The sequence below is a fragment of the Callorhinchus milii genome, unplaced genomic scaffold, assembly GCF_018977255.1.
Source record: "Callorhinchus milii isolate IMCB2004 unplaced genomic scaffold, IMCB_Cmil_1.0 Scaffold19, whole genome shotgun sequence".
Lineage (NCBI taxonomy): Eukaryota > Metazoa > Chordata > Chondrichthyes > Chimaeriformes > Callorhinchidae > Callorhinchus > Callorhinchus milii.
The window spans coordinates 3,591,242-3,601,725 of NW_024704760.1; positions in this window are offsets into that span (position 1 = coordinate 3,591,242).

The following is a 10,484-nucleotide window of genomic DNA, read 5'->3' on the forward strand; positions in this document are numbered from 1 at the left end:
TTTTCAGGCTTTATAGTACTGTAATGAAGTTAGCAGCTCGCTAACTTAACTGTTGGCAGCTTTTGAAATAACAATCCTTGCATTCGGTGCAGTGCGTCGAACTTCTAAAAATGTCTCACAGCGTTTTCTGCAAAGTGTAGTGACTGTTATTTTGTAGGCCGACACGTGGAAACTATAACAAATCGTTACCCGGCTGAAACTGAAAAAAGAAACTGCACCATTGTACAAAAAAAATTGCTATTGCAGCTTAAAGAGAGAAAGTGCATTGTTCAGACTGCGCTGTTTTCATAGCATTGAACTCTATCTCAACATTATCGTGTAGTCAGGCAGAGAATAAAAATTGTGACACAGATTCCGAGCCAGATGCACATTTGAAGCAAATGCATTATGTGTCGCTGAAAACACAAACGTGACCGAGACAAAGGAGAGATCCTGAAATTCTTTGTTGGGAAATTTCTGCAGCACAATGATGTTTTTTTTTCCTTTTTTTTTAAAAAAAAAATCAAATGAATAATTTAAACGCAATTTTACTTTGCTTTGCAAATAATTGGATCTTATTTTAATTCGTCGAAGATACTTGGAATTGCATTTGGGAAACGGCAATCTGCTCCTGTCCCCCGTGAATTGGTTTGGTCGTTGCTATCAGGCAAGTGCGTGTTATCCAAAGAAACACATTGTCGGAGGTTGTTAATTGTTGGGAAGATATACACAATAACAGATTAATAATAACTGTAAGTACGCTGCAGCGCCTGACATAACTGAGGGCTGCAGGTGATGGCAAACTACAAAACTACAGCTCAAAGGTTCAGAATGTCATCCACCGGCAAACATGTGTCTAATTGGCTCGGATATAAAGGAAGTTATCTATCATTCACTTACTTGATAAATGCGCTTCTTCCTGCCATTTAGTTGTCAATCAGGCTTATGTACTGTACATTGCTTGATGTTGCTGCATTTGAAAATGTAATATTCCTGGATTATCTTTCCTTTTCCTCCTGTTTATACATGCTGAATTTTTTATTTGGAAATATATTAATGCCGTTTCCCCCCCCCCCCCCCCCCACCCCGCCTTAAATGCCTGACATTTTCAAAGGCGGGTGCTCATATGAAGAATGGCACCTGTCAATGTTAAGTGCTGCGTTGTGATAATGGTGAAGGCACCACTGAAAGAATTCTCAACCTGGCGTCGATAAAATCTAAAGCAACACCTTATTCGGGAGATTTCAACAACCATCAGCGTGTAAATCCAACCTGCAATTCTTTCCTGTCAAAGTACAAGCCAATGGATAGTCCACAGAGTATCATTTTCTGCTGATTTCAATGGGATTCCTTAACAAGCAAACCAACTGGGTCTACTTCCAACAACTATAGATGCATCACACAGATACGCAGAAGCTCTCTGACTAATCGCTCCGAGACACAGTCTGGCGTGAAGGGCATTGCATAGAACGCAAGTTGTTGTTGTTGTTGTTGACTGATCTAGTTTCAGAATGGTGACTTGTGATGATAATAATCCTTACATTTGGTACACTGCCTTTCGGGACGTCTCGAAGCGCTTCACAGGACATGCTGTAAAGCATAGTGACTGTGGGTTGGCGTGACGCAGAGAAAACAAACACCAGGAAGTCTTTTTTTGACACAGAATAGGGTGGGCATTCTGGAAAGTTGAGATCAGATGGGCTGAAGGGACATCTGTATCCGAACCTATTATTATTATTATTATTATTATTATTATTATTATCATTATTATTATTACCTTCTGATGTTGTGTTGCATTTATAATTTCCACACTGAGGAATCCCATTGGTATTTGATGCATATTGCATCTTGTTGTTGATCATTATTCATTGGTAATTCTATAATTGGCATTTACATCGGCAACATATCAAAGCACAAGAGTGTCACGCAAATGGCCTGCCTCGACCCAAGTAAATCTATGCTATTGATCACGGGACACATTTCAACATCAGGCAGAAGTGGGTATTGATTAGATCCCTAACACAAGAGTGTTGAAAGGTGATGTTTTGCAGATAAAGTACAGGAATATTCATTGTATCACACACATTTTTGATCAGACAGTAACAAAGCTTTCGTAAATCTCTTCGCTTTTCTCCCTTTGAGATATGAGGAGATCAATTTACTCTGGTACCTGATCCAGCATTAAGGATGAGGAACTGGACCTGGCTGACACAGAACATTAAGTCAGTGCATTTTCAGCTTTGGGACATGAGTCTGCTTGGCTTCCCAGGGGCTATAGCAGTACCACATGATTGTGTAACTGTCATCGGCATGTTCGGTAAGGCAGCTTTGAAAGACATGGAAAGGTAGCGTGTGTGAGGACTAAATTACAAGCTGGTGTTCTTACAAAACTCCGGTTATGTTTACTGACCAAGGTCAGACCATTGGTCCTAGAGAAACTTTGAGAACAAGCAGAAAGAGACACAGGCCAAATTCATCGAAATGCTGAAATAAAAAAACATGAAATGCTAGCAATACATAGAAGGGAGAGACCAGGATTCAAGCCAGGTCATAAAACTGGTCAATCACTTCACGGTTGTTTGTGGGTCATCGCGGTACGCAAAATCGGCTGCTGCTTTAGCCCACAAATCGCACAGTCACTACTTTAAAGTACATCCTGTGAAGCGCTTTGAGACGTTCCCCCAGACGTGAAAGATGCTAAACCAAATGCAAGGATTATTATTTATTATTAGGTCAACAACAACAAATTACATTTGTATCGCGCCTTTCACGTCAGGAGATGTCCCAAGGTGCCGGACAATCAGGGATCCGCTCCCAAACTGGTGCAGGTAACAATACAGGTCTTATCACTTTACCTGGGAGTTGAATGATGTGGTTGTTAAGGGATTTCCAAGGGAGCACTCGGAGCTCTACCCTGCAACCAGGTTTGCACCACACTTGACACGGGAATGGATTTGTTGCTCAGTGTAGCCGGGGATGAAAAGCCTTCACTCCCTCCAGTCACAGGATCTGCAGAGTCACTGGGAAATGAGGCGAAGTGAATGAATATTACCAGTTGTAGAAATACTGGAGATATTAGATATTTAATGAGGGAAATCAGTCAACCCATCCACTATCTATATCCGTTTCACCCACAAAATGTACAGTCAATTCACTTCACACTATATTCTGTGAAGCGCATCGAGACGCCTCGAAGATGTGATAAGACGCTATATCAAATGCAAAGATTATTATTATTGTTATCTATTCCCCTCTCCTCCTCTGGCATCTGGAGTCAAAATAACGGGGGTGTGGGGAAGAAGAAGGCAATTTGTAAGCCTTGTAGCAATGGTGGTCCATTAGCATCACATCTCAAACCACTCTGTGGCTCCATGCATTGGTGGTGCAGACTGCACCATAAAGGATGATATTTTCCCTACCAATATTCAAGGATAACCCTATAACAAGCCTTTATCTTGAAGTATTTTGCCAACAATAATAATAATCCTTTCATTTGATATAGAGCCTTATCACGTCTTCGAGACGTCTCAAAGCCCTTCTCAGGATATACTGTAAAGTGAATTGACTGTATATTTTGTGGGTGAAACGTGGCAGCCAATTGAACACAGCAGTGTCCAACAAACAGTCGTGAACCGAGAGACCAAATTACTATTCTTTATTTGATCAACTTGAACAATAATGATCGCACAGATTGCTACTTGGTTTGCAATGTTTCGCGAATTCCATGTATTAAATATTCATGACTCCACCATTCTCTCTCATTCTCTAAACTGTTAGCACTTGAAGATGTAGCTTTAGTCACCGTCCCTCCTGGGAATCTTACAGCAAATTCATAAGAGTGAAATTTATTAGCTCTAATACAAACATAATGAAAAGGCAAACCATTAGAAGGGATTAGATTTACAACAATTGTACTCCTCTTAGAATGGCTTGTCTTTTCTACTCAGAGAATAGCTCTTTGTCTTGTACTCTTTCTTCCCCCCCCCCAGAAAAGATAGGACGCATTCTGAACATCATACCTCCCCAATAAATTCCTAGTTCAGGTTGACGTTGCAGCATAGTGGTCTAGGAGTGTTAAATTGTCAGAAATACCAACCCATTCGGGGAAAAAAAAGGGAATTTTCCCATCCCCTCCTAACCCCCACCCTCCCCATGTCCTGGCCAACATTCCTCCAGCGAAATTGTGCAAATTGCCTTCAAATACACAGTCACTACACTTCCCTGTGAACCACGTCAGAGACAGGCCAAGGGCAGGAGCGCTATATGAAATGCAAGGCTTATTATTTATTGTTAAATGGAGTATTGTAATGATCCAGTTTTAAAACGGCTGTGATTTGAACATGCCAGTTCCCGGCTTTCTCGCAAACACTGTGTAAGGTAGAACCATTCCTCCCAATGCACCCGCAGGAATCCTTTTGCACTAACAATAAAGCAAAACCCTTAGAGGACTGAAGAATTCTTGCGCTTCTAAGAAACAGTGTAACAAAAACTCATCATTGTAATCAGATAAAGATGAGAAATTATTTCTAAGGATTCAAAGCGTTTGCTATTCATTACGATATAATTGAACCCTATCTTGTGTCGTGCCCTTTTGTTCGTCGAAAGCATTTCATATCTAACCCGAACGCAGCAAGGAAACATACAAGGGCCAAATGACTCTAAATCCGTTCATCAATAATCAGGCGCACACATTAGTATCTGAAGTTGCGGAGTTAATTCTTTTAATCCCTTTAACATGAGAATTGTACCTTTTCTATAACCCACCTGCTCATCATTGCTTGACCTCCTCGCAACAGCCTCTCGCCTCATTCTTCTGTTCTGTTTCAACATTTCTTTTTCTTTTTTTTCCCCTGAGCTTAATTGCCTGCTGGAGAGTGATGTACCCAGGTTCAGTCTGACCTCAGAGGTCCTAATGTATTGGAACTGAATTAATGTGGACCTACCTCGCTGAATTTTGTCCATTGCCAAAGTCGGTGTTGAAAGGGGTTGGAGATACACCAAAGGGTTTATGAAAGGGGTTGTGAAATAGAGGAGCAAAAAAAAACAATTATAAACCTCTACAGCTGTTCCTACACTTTAGGAGAGAGGAGAGATGATGGATGTACTTTAGTTGGACTGAACGGTGTGATAATGCGGGTTGTAAAGTTGGATCATTCTCCTGAAATTTCAATTAATTTGGAGGTCAGTGAGAAATTTCACGAGCGATCAGTATTCTCGGAGGCTATGTGGATGGAAGCTTGGCTACCTGGGCTCAGTAATGTAGCTAAGAGTTCAGGGACAGGCAGATTGAGCTCTGTCTCTGGAGATTATAACTCAAATAGCCTTGTGTTGGTGCACACTTACATCACAGTTACATAGAACTCTATAAAACAGTTTGTTCAGTAAATGGATCGGAAGAAGGGGGCACGGATGGTAGATACTCACTGAACTTAATAAACCGCAGAAAAATTTGCAGCACCAAAGAAGGCCGTTCGGCCCATTGGGTCCAATTCCACCTCCGCACTGACAATTTCCTTGTGTAAATGCGCTGAATGAAACACTAAGACCGAGAATGTACCAAATGTAATCTCCGATCTAGTTAAGATGAATTAGGAGTCTAAGAACTAGAGGTTTGTCAGCCTGTTCCTTCAGTTTATCAACAGCTCTTTTAAACCAATTTCCCCCTCTCTCCTTTGTTCTGTACTATGTATATATCTACATATATAGTTCTGTTTTAATCTCAGTTAGACGGGAATCGACTCAATCTCTCATATTACAGCCCATTGCTCCTGCTGTACTGCCACTCATCTCTGCTCTGCTTTTAACAGAAGGGTTCATGTGTGGACAGGTACGAACATTACCGCGATGCTCCCATTATCAACACGTCCAACACTCATCGTTGCGATGTTGTAATCGCTTACGTTGGTTGGCCTTTGTGTGTGGAAACGCTGTATATACCCAATGGGTTTCTGCTTCAACACAGGAAGGTGGGGTGGGAGGGGGTGGAAGATATCACAGAAGGTTGAATCAACCAATATTTTATCAAGTTAACTTTATTTATATACAACAACAGTACAAATTGTTTCTGGCTTCCAAAATAGGAATGATTCATATTTACAATAGGTACACAATATATTATAACAAACAAACAACTTCTCTTTAAATAGTTTACTGCATTTCTTCCCCTACCCCACCCACCCTTCCTCCCTGCCCCCACATTCCCACAACGCCAAACCTCTCACAATGTGTGTTTTTTTTAAAAAAAAACTGACCAACGAGGATCTTGACCCTTCATATTCACAACATTGGGAAATCCAGCATTTACACTGTGAGAAAGGCAGGGGTTTGGGATGAAGGTTGGAGGTCAAGGATGAGCCATACATCGAAGACACAGACGATACAGAACACAGAAGGGATAGACTTCTGAAACCGAATAAACCTCTACTGTCTTTCCAAAGTATTTGTTCAGATTTTGAAATGCATTTTCCCCTTTCCACAAACTTCCTGCATAGAACCATCCAGGATTCCTCAACGCAGTAGCTGCTCAGATGACTTACAAACCCCAACTCCCTCAAGTCAGTCTCTTAAAACGCTGCTCTGAAATTGTCTGTGAGGAGGAATCCCATTCACTTGTTCCCCTCTCCTTTCTTCTGCAGATAACCCCTGTTGTGGGCTCCCTAAAATATCCTCTCCAGCCCAGGATCTTACTGTCAAAGGGAATAATGGCATATATCTGCAACTGACCCTCCAGGCAGGACAAACACATTTATCTATGTCTGAATCTATGTTTGAAATAGCAATGCATTTTCTTTCTTTCAAGATTTCTTTTTACATTAACTTTTTCTTTTAAAAAAAGAAGCATTTCAATTAATATTCTGTATCCTTATCTGTCCTTATTCTCTGAAGTTACCCTGTCATTTAGGAGCATCTGCGAGATTATCCGCTTATCCCAGTATTTTTTTACGCTGCATTCCCTTTTTCCAATTAGCTAAATGTCAATTTCCTCACATTCAGAATCAACAAACCGGTAATCTTTATGGGCTCCAGTTGACTTCCAGTATTGAACCTTTTTTTTTCACGCGAAAAAAAAACGAATGCCAAATATTTGTTTTAGAAGATCTCATCAGACATTAAAAAGAATGTAAATTGCCAAATTTCAATTTACAATAACGTTTCATGCAGGATAAGTCTCTTTCAGGTATAATTGAAAGATTAATGATGGATTTGTGGAAGTAACACAGAAATAACTTGACTTTTGTCCTTAATTATCACCTCCTGTGTTGCAGTTTTGCCTGTTAAGAATAATAATCCTTCAGTTGACACAGGGCCTTTCACCCCAAAGCGCTTCATACGATTTATTGTAAAAGTGTAGAGACTGTGTATTTTGTAGGCAAATGCGGCAACCAATTTGCCCCAAAAAAGCCAAACTGAAGCATCAATTTTATCTGGGGGATTGTCAGTCAGGGCGTTGGGAGAAATTCCCTCCTTCTTTTCGAGTAGTGTTTACTTTGCCCACAGCAATCACAGTAAACCTTCAGCAAACAAAGAGAAAGCGGTGGGGGGGGGGGGGGAAAGTGGAAAAAAACATTTGAAAATACATTCAACAAAGGACTCAGGAAAAGACAATCCAGAACAAAGTCACCAGTTCTCTAGCCTTGAAACAGAGATGACGCTCTTCATATTATATGTTCACTGCATTGACCTAGGAGTATGCATACACTGGAATAGACACAAACACAGAAGAGGAATGTTGTCATCCTTCTCATTTTCTTTGGGCCACCTTACCAACATTTTTTTTAAAAGTAGAGGCATTTTTGCACGATAGTTAGTATCTTGTATCTGGCATATGCTAGTTTATTTCGACCGTTTAATATTGAGCTGCCGAGTTCAGCTGATGCCTTCAAGAGCGGGTTTCCCTCAGGCTTCATTTTTCCATGCGGCAGAATAAAAGGCAGAAGGTTTAAGGAGTCTATTCTTTGATCACAGATCTCCTCTAACGTACAGTGTGATGTTTCGACGGGCACTCAGGACAATAAGGTGGGTTCGTCTCTCAACTTTGCTCTGGAGCTCAATAGCAATATCACGTTCTCCGCCTTGTCACTCTCTCCCACTCTGCACGATGTGACGTCACGACTTATGGTACACGGAGCGAATGAGGGAGTGAAGATTTACAACTTTATATGCTGAATTGCTTGCCATTGACCCTCCCCAGATTCATACACACTTGATTTATTTTTTCCCTGCTTTGAACTGCTCTTTCTCTCTCTCTCTTTCTCTCACCCATCCCCTCTTGAAAAGACATCAGACAGAACTGTGCTAAAACACTATATGAAACATCTTTGTTCACAAATGTGCAAATAAGACTGTCCACTCTTATCCGTATTAAGAACCGAATGACAAGAACCAAGCACAACAGCGACAGAAAGCAAGTCTGAACGTTCCCCTCCCACACGGGGACGGGGGTGGGGGGGGGGGGGGGAGTCATGATAAATATTTACAACATCTGTACACTTCGTGGCACTAGGACAATGTGTTTTAAAACCTTTGGTTTTCTTTTAATGTCAATGGAACAAACAGGCTAGGAAAGACAGCTATAGACACACGGGTGCGATATTCCATTTGCTTCTCGGTAGACTGCAGTGAGTTTGAAGAGGTGCGTTTGAGATAGGAAAATCCCATTACAGAACGTGTGTGTTCAAAACCGCTACAGCTACCGGCTGGAGGAATGTCAACGCTTTAAGAGTAAGATATGGTCTTCTTTTTTTTTTTGTCGACTTGTGATTCAATAAAGCCTTCGGAACAAAATCTTTTGACAGCAATAGTGATGGTATGAAACGCTTGCTTCACATCTTGGGCTGCAAGTCTGAGACTTGATCCCGAATCACGATCAGATCTGTCAGGACACTTATGTGGGAGGTGTCCAACTTTGATCGCCCCCTGCAGATAGCATCTCCAATTTGAGTGTGAATGCAACGAGTTGTTTTGCTGCAATAGCACTAGGGATATCTTGTTTAGCTGAGGTTTATACAATGCTGACCTTAAATTCACAGAAACGCCTGAAACCCAACTACTTAACAAGGAGATGGTGAGATACAAGCAGCAAAGAACTGGGGATGGGAGTAAGACACCTGTAAAATAAAGCACCATTTTGTTTCTTAAAAAACAATGACCACAATCTCTTCGAGGGCCTCTGAGAGGCTTTGACATCCTCTGTAGGAGATGTTTATCTCAAGAGCCTATAACTAAACATCATCTAATTCGAGCCACCAAGGCAGTCAAAAAAAAAGCCATCAATTGCCCCACAAGCTCACCCGGGAGCTCAGATCCAAGCGATCTGCATGGTGCTGGGTGATTATTGGCGGTGTCATTACAGTATCTCAGCTCTGCTCAGCGCTGGCTTTTTTCTGACGCTAAAATACTAGAACGCGTTCAATCAATCGAAAAAAAGGGCTTTTAAAATTAATGAACTGCTTCCCAGTGTCTCTCATCACTCTTACCACCAGGTACCTTGTTTGGGGCGTGACATTTTCAAGCTCATTTTGACTCCTTTGTTATCCTTTGCCCGATTTGCCATCCATCCAATATGGAAATCTTCCCAAATCGGTGCGATCTGACTGAAAGTAACCTTCACCTCCTGACCCTAGCAGACCTCGAACATTAGCCTGTTATCTCCTCCGCCTGTGGTTTGCATTCGATTTAACCCAAAAAAGTAAATCTCCAGTTAGGGTGTGAAATGTCTAAGTTTCCTTTCCTTTATTTCACACTACATTTTGGTAAAAAAAAGTCATTAAATATTTAATATTGTGCCGTAAAGGTTGACTCTACACACCATGGTGAGAAGCACCAAAAGGCATGATTATGATTTTGCAGGATTACTGAACAGTGTGCAATGTTGAGAGTGTTTTCCAGTACAGTTTCTTTGCTCTGTCCTCTGCTCTGTCCGCAGTGTTACATTCATGAAGTTAAGAGTAATAGAAAATCTGGTAAAAGACTCATGTTGCCTTTACTTTTACTGACTGGAGTGTAATAGGGAATAGCTTAACTTAAATAGCAGCAGCCTCTTGAAGTGTAAAGAGAGATGAAACAGTGAATGAAAACAAGCCCAGAAGAAGTTTGACTGTGTGCCTGTGTGCATGTGTGTGCGGAGGGGGGAAAATAAACAGTGCGAGACCCAACACTTTCCTCCCATTTCCGATATGTGCACTGGAGCTTTGTATCTGTACTGCCAGAGGTTTCACAGAGTCCGAGAGGGGTGGATGGAAACCTGGAAGTGGCACCGGTTCTGGAATGCAAGGCAGGAATTCTGGGGGCTCTGAGTTGACCACAAGTTGCTTCCGGTTGTACAGTTTGCCGCTCGTCACTTCTACGTTGCATCAGAAACCTACGTCAGTCACCTCTTACGCAGCCCGGCTGTTGTGAGTGAGTGAGGCATCTGGTGCTCAGTTGTGAGGCTGCAAATCATTTCTTGTGTTGGGAGGGGAGGGGCGGGAGGGAGGGAATGAGGGAGGGGAGGGAAAAGGATTCTA